This window comes from Mchenga conophoros, linkage group LG11 (assembly GCF_057382185.1).
Source record: "Mchenga conophoros isolate Kocher_MC1m ecotype Shallow Benthic linkage group LG11, M_conophoros_male_GT1.1, whole genome shotgun sequence".
Taxonomy (NCBI): domain Eukaryota; kingdom Metazoa; phylum Chordata; class Actinopteri; order Cichliformes; family Cichlidae; genus Mchenga; species Mchenga conophoros.
This window is the reverse complement of record NC_140536.1, coordinates 33808496-33821759: the sequence shown is the minus strand read 5'-3', so window position 1 is coordinate 33821759 and position 13264 is coordinate 33808496. Positions and strand designations below refer to the sequence as shown.

The window sequence follows — 13264 nt, the reverse complement described above, 5'->3', positions numbered from 1 at the left end:
TAGATCGACTAGGATGTGGTGGAGAAATTCCACAGGGTCTTTTTGAATGATGGACTCTGTGCAAAAAAAATGCACGTAGCGTGCGATTAACGGGTGTGTGGTCATTCCAGGTAAAAGGAAGAGCAGAGAAGGAGACTGCTCACTCCCCGTCGGGGAATCGAACCCCGGTCTTCCGCGTGACAGGCGGAGATACTGTCCACTATACTAACGAGGACCTGCAAACCTCTGTCGGCGTCATGTCAAGGTGGGATTCGCAGCAGGTATGACACGCAAACTCTCGTCGGCCATGTAAAAAACCCCATCACTTTACCAGGAACTACAGTTTTATGGGTGTTTGACAGAGAACTTTTTTCTGCTTTCAGCAGGGTTCCATGGTGTAACGGTTAGCACTCTCCACTTTGAATCCAGTGATCTGAGTTCAAGTCTCAGTGGAGCCTCATTTGGCTTTCTAGCCCTTTGCTCCGCATTCCACTCCTCTTCTGTTGGCTGATCCCATCTGCGCGTGGTCTTCATGCCGCACCAAACCTCACTCATGCTCTTGTACTGCACTTTCCACTTCAGCGTCCTGCTGTATCTTTCATTGGCCACCGTCACTCAAGGCAACAATTCCCCTTGTACTCTTCTCACTTCTAACTCTGTTGCCACCACTGAAGGCTCTGAGCTTCTGGTTGACAAGCTTTTTGATGTCCTTTGCTTGGCTAGCACACAACCTATAGAAGACAAAACTAGGAGTCTTATTTCTCAATAGGGACGCAAGTAAAACAGAGAAAATGCTGGACAAGCAGAGTTGTCTAAACAGTGAACATCAATTCCCTTGTGACCAAAGAAGCAAAACACCCATGTTTCCGCCCGGTTTCGGACCGGGGACCTTTCGCGTGTGAGGCGAATGTGATAACCACTACACTACGGAAACGGTGAGTGATGGCTTGCTTGGCTTTGGAATGTGTCTCAATCAGTAATCTGGCCAATCTGACAAATCTGATGGCAGGTTACTATCATGCCCTTGAACAGAAGGAACCATGGAGAAGAGACAGACGCTCGCTAGCAAGGAATCTGAACTATAGTCTCGATGTTAGGCTCACTTAAAAACTTTTGACATTTAGGAGTTCTCTGAAGCAAGCGCAGCTCGACATATGCTGCCCTAAGAAGCCCAGAACTGTTATCTAAAGAGGCCATGCGGTTGATCACGTTGTGCATTGGCTGAAAATAGGCCCAAGTCCTGGGCAGGCCAGCTAGAGACACTCATTTCCAAGAGCTTAGTCTGTGCCTGCATCTTCAGTAAATATGGTGACTGGAGACATGTTGGTTTGTGTGAAATTTCCTGAAATTTGGGCTATAGACAACTTTTTACAACATGAGCATCCAAAGGTTACAAGCGTCAGAGCCCTGTACAAGATTTGAGTACTTTCACTCCTCTTTGTGCCAAACAGCAGTACAACCCCATAAGATAAAGCAATGCCTGCAGGCAGACACTTTTGTATCGGGAAACAAAGAAGCATGTTTCACCCTGGTTTCGGACCAGGGACCTTTCGCGTGTTAGGCGAACGTGATAACCACTACACTACGGAAACGGAGCGTGCATGCCCTCTCGTCATTAGAGGGCCAATTCGATGCCTTCTTAAATTTGAGGACTTTTATGACAGATCATGTAGGACTAGTGAGAAGCGGGGAACTCCCCTTTGTGTCATTTTTCAAGCATTCCCCCATTTATGGTTATATTGACAATCCAAATTGTGATCTCGAGATAGCATCTCTTCAAATGGGAGCTGATCTTCTTGTTGACAAGCTCTTTGATGTTCTTTGTCAGGCTAGCACACAACCTACAGAAGACAAACACACGAGACTTATTTGTTAATAGGGACGCAAGTAAAGCAGAGAAAACGCTGGACAAGCAGAGTTCTCTTGGACAAGCTTCTCTTCTCATGGGAGCTCTTGCCTAGAAGACATTTTTGACTTATGAGTGCACAGGTGGAATTGATGTTTTTTCAAACCCATTATAGGACTAGATTGTTAGATCGACTAGGATGTGGTGGAGAAATTCCACAGGGTCTTTTTGAATGATGGACTCTGTGCAAAAAAAAAATGCACGTAGCGTGCGATTAACGGGTGTGTGGTCATTCCAGGTAAAAGGAAGAGCAGAGAAGGAGACTGCTCACTCCCCGTCGGGGAATCGAACCCCGGTCTTCCGCGTGACAGGCGGAGATACTGTCCACTATACTAACGAGGACCTGCAAGCCTCTGTCGGCGTCATGTCAAGGTGGGATTCGCAGCAGGTATGACACGCAAACTCTCGTCGGCCATGTAAAAAACCCCATCACTTTACCAGGAACTACAGTTTTATGGGTGTTTGACAGAGAACTTTTTTCTGCTTTCAGCAGGGTTCCATGGTGAAACGGTTAGCACTCTGGACTTTGAATCCAGTGATCTGAGTTCAAGTCTCAGTGGAGCCTCATTTGGCTTTCTAGCCCTTTGCTCCGCATTAGCACAAGCTAGCATGAGAGTTTAATGACTTAAAGAACAAGTTAGTGGCCCAGTCAATTCCACTCCTCTTCTGTTGGCTGATCCCATCTGCGCGTGGTCTTCATGCCGCACCAAACCTCGCTCATGCTCTTGTACTGCACTTTCCACTTCAGCGTCCTGCTGTATCTTTCATTGGCCACCGTGACTCAAGGCAACAATTCCCCTTGTACTCTTCTCACTTCTAACTCTGTTGCCACCACTGAAGGCTCTGAGCTTCTGGTTGACAAGCTTTTTGATGTCCTTTGCTTGGCTAGCACACAACCTATAGAAGACAAAACTAGGAGTCTTATTTCTCAATAGGGACGCAAGTAAAACAGAGAAAAGGCTGGAAGAGCAGAGTTGTCTAAACAGTGAACATCAATTCCCTTGTGACCAAAGAAGCAAAACACCCATGTTTCCGCCCGGTTTCGGACCGGGGACCTTTCGCGTGTGAGGCGAATGTGATAACCACTACACTACGGAAACGGTGAGTGATGGCTTGCTTGGCTTTGGAATGTGTCTCAATCAGTAATCTGGCCAATCTGACAAATCTGATGGCAGGTTACTATCATGCCCTTGAACAGAAGGAACCATGGAGAAGAGACAGACGCTCGCTAGCAAGGAATCTGAACTATAGTCTCGATGTTAGGCTCACTTAAAAACTTTTGACATTTAGGAGTTCTCTGAAGCAAGCGCAGCTCGACATATGCTGCCCTAAGAAGCCCAGAACTGTTATCTAAAGAGGCCATGCGGTTGATCACGTTGTGCATTGGCTGAAAATAGGCCCAAGTCCTGGGCAGGCCAGCTAGAGACACTCATTTCCAAGAGCTTAGTCTGTGCCTGCATCTTCAGTAAATATGGTGACTGGAGACATGTTGGTTTGTGTGAAATTTCCTGAAATTTGGGCTATAGACAACTTTTTACAACATGAGCATCCAAAGGTTACAAGCGTCAGAGCCCTGTACAAGATTTGAGTACTTTCACTCCTCTTTGTGCCAAACAGCAGTACAACCCCATAAGATAAAGCAATGCCTGCAGGCAGACACTTTTGTATCGGGAAACAAAGAAGCATGTTTCACCCTGGTTTCGGACCAGGGACCTTTCGCGTGTTAGGCGAACGTGATAACCACTACACTACGGAAACGGAGCGTGCACGCCCTCTCGTCATTAGAGGGCCAATTCGATGCCTTCTTAAATTTGAGGACTTTTATGACAGATCATGTAGGACTAGTGAGAAGCGGGGAACTCCCATTTGTGTCATTTTTCAAGCATTCCCCCATTTATGGTTATATTGACAATCCAAATTGTGATCTCGAGATAGCATCTCTTCAAATGGGAGCTGATCTTCTTGTTGACAAGCTCTTTGATGTTCTTTGTCAGGCTAGCACACAACCTACAGAAGACAAACACACGAGACTTATTTGTTAATAGGGACGCAAGTAAAGCAGAGAAAACGCTGGACAAGCAGAGTTCTCTTGGACAAGCTTCTCTTCTCATGGGAGCTCTTGCCTAGAAGACATTTTTGACTTATGAGTGCACAGGTGGAATTGATGTTTTTTCAAACCCATTATAGGACTAGTGTTGTGATATTTTGATACCATGGTAGCATTTACAGGATAATGTTTTGTGGTGATGTTGTGCAGAGAAACTGCTACTCAATAAGGCCCATTTACTAGTTGTTTTTCTCTTTCTCTGTGACCCAAGAATTAATGTGTAAGACTCACAGGCTGGTACCCCAAGGTCGAAAACACCACAGAGACGAGACCACTTCCTTACTCCCATCCTCCCTTTTTCTTTATCTCCTGGAAAAGGCTCGTTAAAGGCCAGGTGGTTTGTTTCAGAATTCACTAATGAAAGAACTCTGTATTCTATGTCTAGGAGTGTATTTTGCTGGGATGATCATAAATTGTAGCTGAACTGATAAACTACACAAGGGATACTTTGCTCAGAAGGCAGGAAGACGTTTCCTTATTTAGTCTGTACCGGTTTGAACTGGGAAAGCTGACACACGAACCTTTTTTTCTCTATATAAACTGCTGTGTACCAAATAAACCTTTGAGTTGATTCTGGGAAAGCAATCTGAACAGTCTCTGTATCACTTTGTTCTCCTAACTGCTCCCGATATCGTAACTAACCCAGCTGAACGGCATACCTGAGTGTTACTTTGAATAATTAGGAGTCTTATAAGGAAAGGACAAAACTCTGCTTATCGCTCACGCCTTGGAGGAAACCGGGGACGGAAATTTCCTTCAATTTTGGTGTCAGAAGTGGGATCCGCTGACAAAGGTAAATACACGTCTTTAATATTTATATGAGACCGTATTATGCCTCTCTCAGTGATCGATCCATAAAGAAACGGGATATGCTGACGAAGTTTCACTTAGTGATCCAGAGAGATACACTGACGACTTCCTCAGTCCCCGAATAAAGTAAATTAACCCTTGTGTGGTGTTGGTGGACCCGCTCAGAAAGACACAGGAAGTTGCCTGTTGTTTTGCGAGAAGTTGCTCGTTAAGTGAGAAGTTGCTCACCAAAAAGTGACACAGGAAGTTGCCTGTTGTCTTGAATATTTTAATTTTGTTAAAAAAAAAAAAAAAAACAACGAAAGAAAAGAAAACTGAACACGGGTCTCACAGACCCGATTACCATACAAGGGTTAAAAGCAGTAAATTAAAAGCAGAAAGACACAGGAAGTTGCCTGTTGTTTTGCGAGAAGTTGCTCGTTAAGCGAGAAGTTGCTCGTTAAGTGAGAGTTGCTCACCCAAACAAAAAATTGCTAGCAATAAATTTAAAGTAACCTCAGCTGTGCCGCAGCGAAATACTAACATAAATCCTTCAAGCGTGTAAACCCCTCTGGAAATCACTGAACATGGGTCAGAATAATTCAAAGACCACAGACAAGTCCGATAAAAAATCAAAATTACCTGTAAAACCAAAAAAAATTAAATTTAAAGTCTCAAACAACAGCTCAGTACGACTCCCATTTCCGGTTACGTGTAACCCACGTCCACGAATCGGCGAAGACTTCCATGATTACGTATCCAGAACATGCGGAAGTGCTTATGTGACTGACTTTGTTTACAACTTACAGACTGTAAGTTCAATGCATTCTAATTTATTTCTGGAGCCTTATCCCGAACGATTATCGCCAGAAAACAGGTCAGTAGAAATGTTGAATATCATTTGTGATAAGAAAAGTAGTCTGCTTAAAAAGTCCTGTAAAAAATATATGATAGAATCCCGCGACGTGATGCATCAAATGTTACCGCTATGGACAAAAGGACCGGAACCAGGTGTAGATACTTTTACATCAAATAAAACTAGTGCAGGCTCCAGCATAGAAAATAAATCTACCGCGGGAAAAGCTAGTCTTGCATGCTCAGCCATTCAGCCTACAGCCCCACCGCCTTACGAAGATGAGACCGAATTAATAGTTGCTGCAGCAGCCGCATGCAAACAACGTCAGCGCTTTGATCCAACCAGCTTAAAAGACAGTGACAAAAAACCTGAATCACATGCAACGGGTCTCAGCCACCTAATTGAACAAGATCAGGAAAAACAATATATACGCCGCGAGGAAGAATTAGCAGAACATAGAAAGAGAGAAAAACTTTTGAAAGAAGAATGTGAGGAACTTGTGAAAAACAATTTAGACGACTATGAAGAAAAACTTTTGCATCAGGCAGTGTCCACAATAGACACCCACATGAAACGCCACGATATCGTAGCTAGAGGTTTAGAGGTAGCTAAAGAAATACCTGTTACCCGAACTTTAATAAAGACTTATCTAAAAGGAAAAAAGGAAAAACAAAGCCAGGATGACAAAGGTCCTTACGCCAACACTCGCGGTAGTAAACAAACAGACCCAAAATCTAGTGACGTCAATGACGCTTACCCCTTTATGATAATAGGAGATCAGTGTTGTATTCAGCCCCCTAAAATCTCAGAATTAGTGACAACTATTAAAGAGCTTCCCGATCCTCTTAAAAATCCTACAGCCTTTGTCTCTGCACTACAGAGAAGTACCAGATATCACCATTTGGGTGGTCCGGATTACAGGTACATATTGTGTCAATGCATTCCTGGAGTAACCGAGTCACAACTCATAAGAGAGATAGGTGAATTAGACCCAAAGCATGATAAAGCATCCACAACTGTAGAGTTTTTGTGGGTAAATAATGACAAAGTCGCCGATTTCTTTAAGAATCTAAAGAAATTCCTGCTCACAATGTCCAGAGACAAAATTGACTTAAATGCAGTAACTATGTGTAAACAGAAGCCTGATGAATCTATCCTAGTATTCATAAAACGCTTTATGCACTGTTGGACTAATGAGGCATGCATGCCAGAGGATGGTAATGATCAGATTTTCATCACCACCTTTTTGAACAATATCCACCCTGAATGCTCTCAGTTGCTAAAAGTGACAGCTACTGATAATCTCTACGAATTGAGTAAAGATGCTTTCTTAAAGCTTGTACAACTGAAGGCCAGTGCAGACCTTTTTCCTACTATCACAAAAGCTAACAGTGTTAAGATGATGTTGAATTTTGATGTTCAAGGCTCAGAGGAAAGTGAGAAATTAATGTATGCAGGATTACCCGCTCCAGCACAGCAAGGAAGTTTCAGAGGACGGAAGGATAAGAGTAGAGATGTTTGTTTTTGCTGTGGAAAGGTAGGACACTGGTCCAGAGAATGTCGCTTTGCAGCCACCAACAGGGCACACACGCCTCGACCACAGAACGCAGTACAAGTTCCCGCCACTAGGCGTCAGCAGAGCTCTTCCAGTCAAGGTAACTGGCAACCACAAGAAACATGCAATAATGGCCCCACATCTAGGCTGCAGCCTTACAACCCACATTATAACCCACAAGGCAGACAAGCTAGAGGTGCAAATTTAGCTCAGTTTTCCAGTAACCGCAGACACCCAGAGCATGAATCAGAATGGGAAAGGGTGCGTTACAATTCTCACCATGATCTTTTCCCATCACCTGATAATCCCCGGCTGGATCGCCACTAGGGAGGCCCAGGTGAGGATGAGGGACAGCAGTGTGAAGCACTACACACGATGCTGCATCTGCAGCTGTCCCCTAACACAGAACATTTGCCCATGCTACAAGTAGAAATAGATGGTAAGAAATACCCATTTTTAGTGGATAGTGGAGCCACTAAAAGTTCACTGTCTGGGAAATTCTATAATGGGCCTGTGTCCTCTGTGTGCATCAACACTATGGGAATTAATGGAACTGTAGTGCAATGCCCTAAAACTCATTCTCTAAAGACACGTTGGGGCTCTAAACCAGATGAAATCACATATCATCCATTTGTAATTATTCCAAACTCGCCTGTGAATTTATTAGGCAGAGATTTAATGGCAAAAATGAATTTGTGTATTTCATTTAACACAAAGGGTGAAATGTTTGCTGATACTGATAACAGCTATGTTTTCTCTGCCTTATGTACCATGGAGAAGGAACAGCCTCTGTGTCAGCTGGACGGCTCAGCAGAGAATGAACTCAACACCTTTTTGTCTGGTATTCCACGACACACACTGTGCCAAAGACGTGTTCAAAAACCACTGCCAGGTAATCCCATATCTGGGAGCCACACTTTTGTCTCTCTCACACTGTTCAACAACATGATAACTGCTCACACAAGTGAAGGTCAAACAGTGATTTTGTCACATAACTCAGACATAGGTTATGACATAACTACACCATGTCGACACATAGATCTAACCTACCCTATCCACTGTACTATTTCTGCACTTACATTGCCAGCTGAATACCAGAATATGACATTGTGGTCTAAAGGTGAGAATGATGTAGGATTTATTGACTGCATACCTTATCACGCACAGCTAAAAAACAACAAGCCAGTATATGTCAAGCAATATCCCATTTCTGTCGAAAAAGCCTCAGCCCTAGATGTCATCATAGGAGATTTATTGACTACAGGAGTGATAAAGCCTACAGTATCTCCATATAATACTCCTGTCAATCCTGTGCCAAAGCCTAACAAACCTGGCGTATGGCGTTTTACACAAGACTTAAGACAAATTAATGCAGTCATTATCCCTTTGCCACCTCTGGTTCCAGATGTCCCCAGCATATTGACATGTATTCCATCCACAGCCACACATTTTACCGTGGTGGATTTATGCTCTGCCTTTTTCTCAGTGCCTGTGCATGAAGACACACAGCCGTTATTTGCATTCACACATAGAAATAAGCAGTACACTTGGACTCGTCTGCCTCAAGGCATGATAGACAGCCCTGCTGCTTTCTCAATGGTGATCCGTGCTACCCTGGACAGCTTCACTCCTCCTGAGGGCTGTACTCTGATCCAGTATGTGGACGATCTCCTCCTCTGTGCTCCGAGTGAGGAATTGTGTCAAACTGCTACACACATGCTTCTCCAGCACCTCCAAAAGACTGGCCACAAAGCATCTGCAAAGAAAATGCAGTACTGTCAGACTTCTGTTCAATATTTGGGATTTACACTGTCTCACGGAAAACGTTCCATGACTGCAGACAGGGTCAAAGCTGTGACCTCCGTCCCTCGGCCTACTACACAGAAGGAAATGCCGTCCTTCTTAGGCATGGTGAACTATTGCAGACAGTGGATACCAGACTGTTCTTTTCATGACCACATTCTGCGTGAATGCTGCAAAAAAGACAAGCCTCCTCGAATACTGTGGTCAACAGAAATGACTGCCTCTTTCAATGCATTGAAGGGAGCGCTGACCTCCGCCCCTTGTTTGGGTCTGCCTGACTACCACTTACCTTTCCATCTGTACGTCACAGAGAACGGCACGACCTGCACAGGTGTACTGGCCCAAGAGCATGGCAGTGGCTACCGTCCAGTAGCCTTCTATTCAAAGGTATTGCCAGCAGTAGTTCAGGGGATGCCGGCCTGCCTGAGAGCAGTAGCGGCTTGCTCTATCATGATAAGGGACTGCGAGAAGCTTACACTCTCACATGACACTATTCTACACACCAATCACCAGGTCACGACCATTCTAGCAAACATAACTACACAACACATGACCGCACAACGTCGCTCAGGTTATGAAGCTACACTGACCTCCACAGCAAACCTCACCATAAAAGCGAGCAGCACACCCAATTCGCCAGCACATTTATTGATCCATATGCTGTGTTCTTCTGACCGACAGGATGGCTCAGACAGGCTTGACGTTCATGACTGCATGACACGTATACAGGAATCCACAGCACCACGTCCAGATTTAGAACAAACGCCTATCCCAGACTCAGCCACGGTTTATGTGGACGGGTCCTGTTCAAGGCCGAATGACAACTCATTTCTTTGTGGCTATTCAGTGGTGACATTGCCTGACATCATACTAGAGGCTCACTCATTACCATTTCACTCAGCACAAAAAGCAGAGCTCATGGCTTTAATACGCGCCTGTGAGCTCCATTTGGATAAGCGTGTGACAATTTACACAGACAGCCGCTATGCGTTTGGCGTCGTACATGACTTTGGCACATTGTGGAGACAAAGAGGATTTAGATCTGCTGATGGAAAACCGATTGCTAATTCTGATCTTGTGCAGAGACTTTTGCAGGCTATACAGCTGCCATCGGCCGTTGCAGTTGTAAAAACGAAAGGACACAGTACAGCTGACACAGACGAAGCAACGGGTAATGCTCTAGCAGACGTGACAGCCAAAGCTGCAGCTGCATCACAGCTCCCACCTCCACAGGAAGTATTATCTGTGCCCCTACAGCTGCCACTTGTTACACTCCCAGACTATTTGGAAACAAATGTTGATTTAAAATTCATACAAGAGCAAGCATCTGCATGTGATTACACCTATTGGGAGAATAATGACTGTACCTTAGATGACAGAGATGGCCTATATAAAAACCTTGAGGGTTTGATTGCCCTCCCATCTTCCCTGCTGCCAGTCCTTGTCCGACATTTTCACGGTGTGAGTCATGTCGGACAAAGAGGGGTAATAGGGGCAATAAAATCAAGATTTGTAATTGAGAAAACATTGCATGCAGTAAAAAGCATATTAGCAACCTGTCTAACATGTGCACGAACTAATGTAGGAAAACCAAAAGCGAAACATCAGCATTTACCACAACCAGATTTTCCATTTCATACATTACAAATTGATTTCACACATATGCCAGCACAAGGAAGCATCAAGTACTTACTGGTAATAGTGGATCAATTTAGTAAATGGGTAGAAGCTTATCCAACCTCAAAAGAAACTGCACAAGTAGTCTGTCAAAAGTTGTGCAATGAAATAATACCCAGATTCGGAATACCTCACCAAATTAACAGTGATAGAGGACCTTCATTTACATCAGAAGTAATTCAAAAGTGTGCTAAAACTCTAGGAATAGACTGGAAATATCATGTGCCATACCATCCTCAGAGTTCAGGAGTTGTAGAAAGAATGAATAGGACCATAAAAAATCGCCTGACTAAAGCAATGATAGAAACAGGAATGACCTGGGTCAAATTACTTCCTCAAATCCTCTGTGAGATTAGAATGACTCCATCCGCAGCAACCAAATTATCTCCATTTGAAATAATCATGGGAAGACCATTTCCAACACCATGGTCAGCTTCCAGAGGGGCACCGCTATTGGAAGGGGACATAGACACTGCATTGTCCGACTATGTCCACAATCTGGTAGAAACACTGAATAATAACTATCAGAAAGTTTGTCTCTCCCAGCCTCTCCCCTCCACAGATCCAACCCACAAGTGGAGACCAGGGGATGCGGTGTTAGTGAAGTCACTAAAACCAAGGACACTCGGGGAGGCCGCGTTTTCCAGCCCCCAGACTGTACTGGCAGTGACGAGAACCAGCATCCTTACGGACGGACAACCTCAGTGGATTCATGCCAGCAGGGTTAAGACCAGCCCAATCGGACCATCTCAGGCGTCGGATCAAGCAGACGACATCTCAGGCTGGCCAGCGCCGGGAACCAGAACAAATAAACACACACGGGTAGATGACATCTCAGGCGAGCCAGCGCCCGGATCCAATGTACATACACACACGCAATCACTGATTAACACACAACGTCTGAAAGAGCCACAGCAAGGTACTCGAACATCCAGCAGGAATAGAAAGCCAAAAGTACCACATGATGTCTAACCTGATAAAGCTAGACTCACTCCATCCTGATAATGGAGAAAATGAAATGCCCATTGTCATCATACGGCGCTTATTCAATGTCTCTCGAACCTGGGACCAGGCCAGAAGACGACTGAAGAACTGTTTTTCTTATATATTTAGGTTATTTATCATACCTATCGCATTAACCTTAGGATTTTTCTTTGCTATTTTGTATTGTAAACTGCAACCATGTTCACATTTCTGCAGGTCATATTTTGCTGACGATACCTCATGCTCTATTTTGCGAGACACCTACTTAATGCACTCTTCACGTTCCCTAAAATCAGTAAATGGCAACATAGACGCCATTCCTGGAATGTGCAGTTTTTTGCGCTATTGGGGGTCTGGGGACCCAGAACCGGTCAGTATCTGGTGTGACCACCATTTGCCTCATGCAGTGCAACACATCGTCGCATGGAGTCTATCAGATTGTCAATTGTGGCCTGTGGAATGTTGGTCCACTCCACTTCAATGGCTGTGCGAGGTTGTTGGATATTCGTGGGAACTGGTACACGCTGTCGTATACGCCGGTCAAGCACATCCCGAACATGCTCAATGGGTGACATGTCCGGTGAGTATGCTGGCCATGCAAGAACTGGGACATTCTCAGCTGCCATCTGCCCTGAACAATGTGAACCATGATTCATCCGTGAAGCGCACACCTCTCCAACGTGCCAGACGCCATCGAATGTGAGCATTTGCCCACACAAGTCCACACAAATACAGGCCATTTACACAAGTCTGTTACGGAGATGAGCTGGAGTCAGGTCAAGACCCCGATGAGGACGACGGGCATGCAGTTGAGCGTCCCTGAGACGGTTTCTGACAGTTTGTGCAGAAATTGTTTGGTTGTGCAAACCAATTGTTCCAGCAGCTGTCTGGGTGGCTGGTCTCAGACGATCTTGGAGGTGAACCTGCTGGATGTGGAGGTCCTGGGCTGGTGTGGTTACACGAGGTCTGCGGTTGTGAGGCCGGTTGGATGTGCTGCCATATTCTCTGAAACGCCTGTGGAGACGGCTTATGGTTGAGAAATGAACATTCAATGCACGGGCGACAGATCTGGTTGACATTCCTGCTGTCAGCATGCCAATTGCACGCTCCCTCATTGCTTGTGGCATCTGTGGCATTTTGCTGTGAGACAAAACTGCACATTCCAGGGTGGCCTTTTGTTGTGGGCAGTCTGAGGTACACCTGTGCACTACTCATGATGTCAGATCAGCATCCTGATGTGGCACACCTGTGAGGTGGGATGGATTATCTCAATATAGCAGATGTGCCCACTACCACACATTTGGACTGATTTGTGACCACTGTTTGGGAGGGATGGTTATATTGTGTATCTGGAATGAATTTTAGGTCTCTACGTCCATCCCATGGGGAATGGGAGCAGTAACAAAGGTGTTGCGTTTATATTTTTGTTGAGTGTACATAAAATTAGAGTTTAGGCCAGAAACATAGAACTAAACCAACAGGAAATGTGGTTGTAGGGAGGAGGGTGACATTCTAGTCTGTCTTTAGTAAGCCCCAGTCAACATGAGTGTAACACTTGTTACCAGAACCCTGGCATGACACACACTCAGAGACCGTTGGATGAGTTTG

The 13264-nt window shown here is 44.9% G+C and overlaps 7 non-coding genes across 7 annotated transcripts; 1 reads left to right on the top strand and 6 right to left on the bottom strand.

The window, feature by feature from the left end:
- Positions 1 to 142: 142 nt before the first annotated feature.
- trnad-guc (transfer RNA aspartic acid (anticodon GUC)) lies at positions 143 to 214 on the bottom strand. Its single transcript has one exon. It is a non-coding gene; the product is annotated as a tRNA-Asp (tRNA).
- A 626-nt stretch (positions 215 to 840) lies between these two features.
- On the bottom strand, positions 841 to 913 carry trnav-cac (transfer RNA valine (anticodon CAC)). Its single transcript has one exon. It is a non-coding gene; the product is annotated as a tRNA-Val (tRNA).
- A 585-nt stretch (positions 914 to 1498) lies between these two features.
- trnav-aac (transfer RNA valine (anticodon AAC)) lies at positions 1499 to 1571 on the bottom strand. The gene has a single exon. It is a non-coding gene; the product is annotated as a tRNA-Val (tRNA).
- Positions 1572 to 2155: 584 nt separating this feature from the next.
- On the bottom strand, positions 2156 to 2227 carry trnad-guc (transfer RNA aspartic acid (anticodon GUC)). The gene has a single exon. It is a non-coding gene; the product is annotated as a tRNA-Asp (tRNA).
- Positions 2228 to 2378: 151 nt separating this feature from the next.
- On the top strand, positions 2379 to 2450 carry trnaq-uug (transfer RNA glutamine (anticodon UUG)). The gene has a single exon. It is a non-coding gene; the product is annotated as a tRNA-Gln (tRNA).
- Positions 2451 to 2912: 462 nt separating this feature from the next.
- On the bottom strand, positions 2913 to 2985 carry trnav-cac (transfer RNA valine (anticodon CAC)). The gene has a single exon. It is a non-coding gene; the product is annotated as a tRNA-Val (tRNA).
- A 585-nt stretch (positions 2986 to 3570) lies between these two features.
- On the bottom strand, positions 3571 to 3643 carry trnav-aac (transfer RNA valine (anticodon AAC)). Its single transcript has one exon. It is a non-coding gene; the product is annotated as a tRNA-Val (tRNA).
- Between the last annotated feature and the right edge of the window lie 9621 nt (positions 3644 to 13264).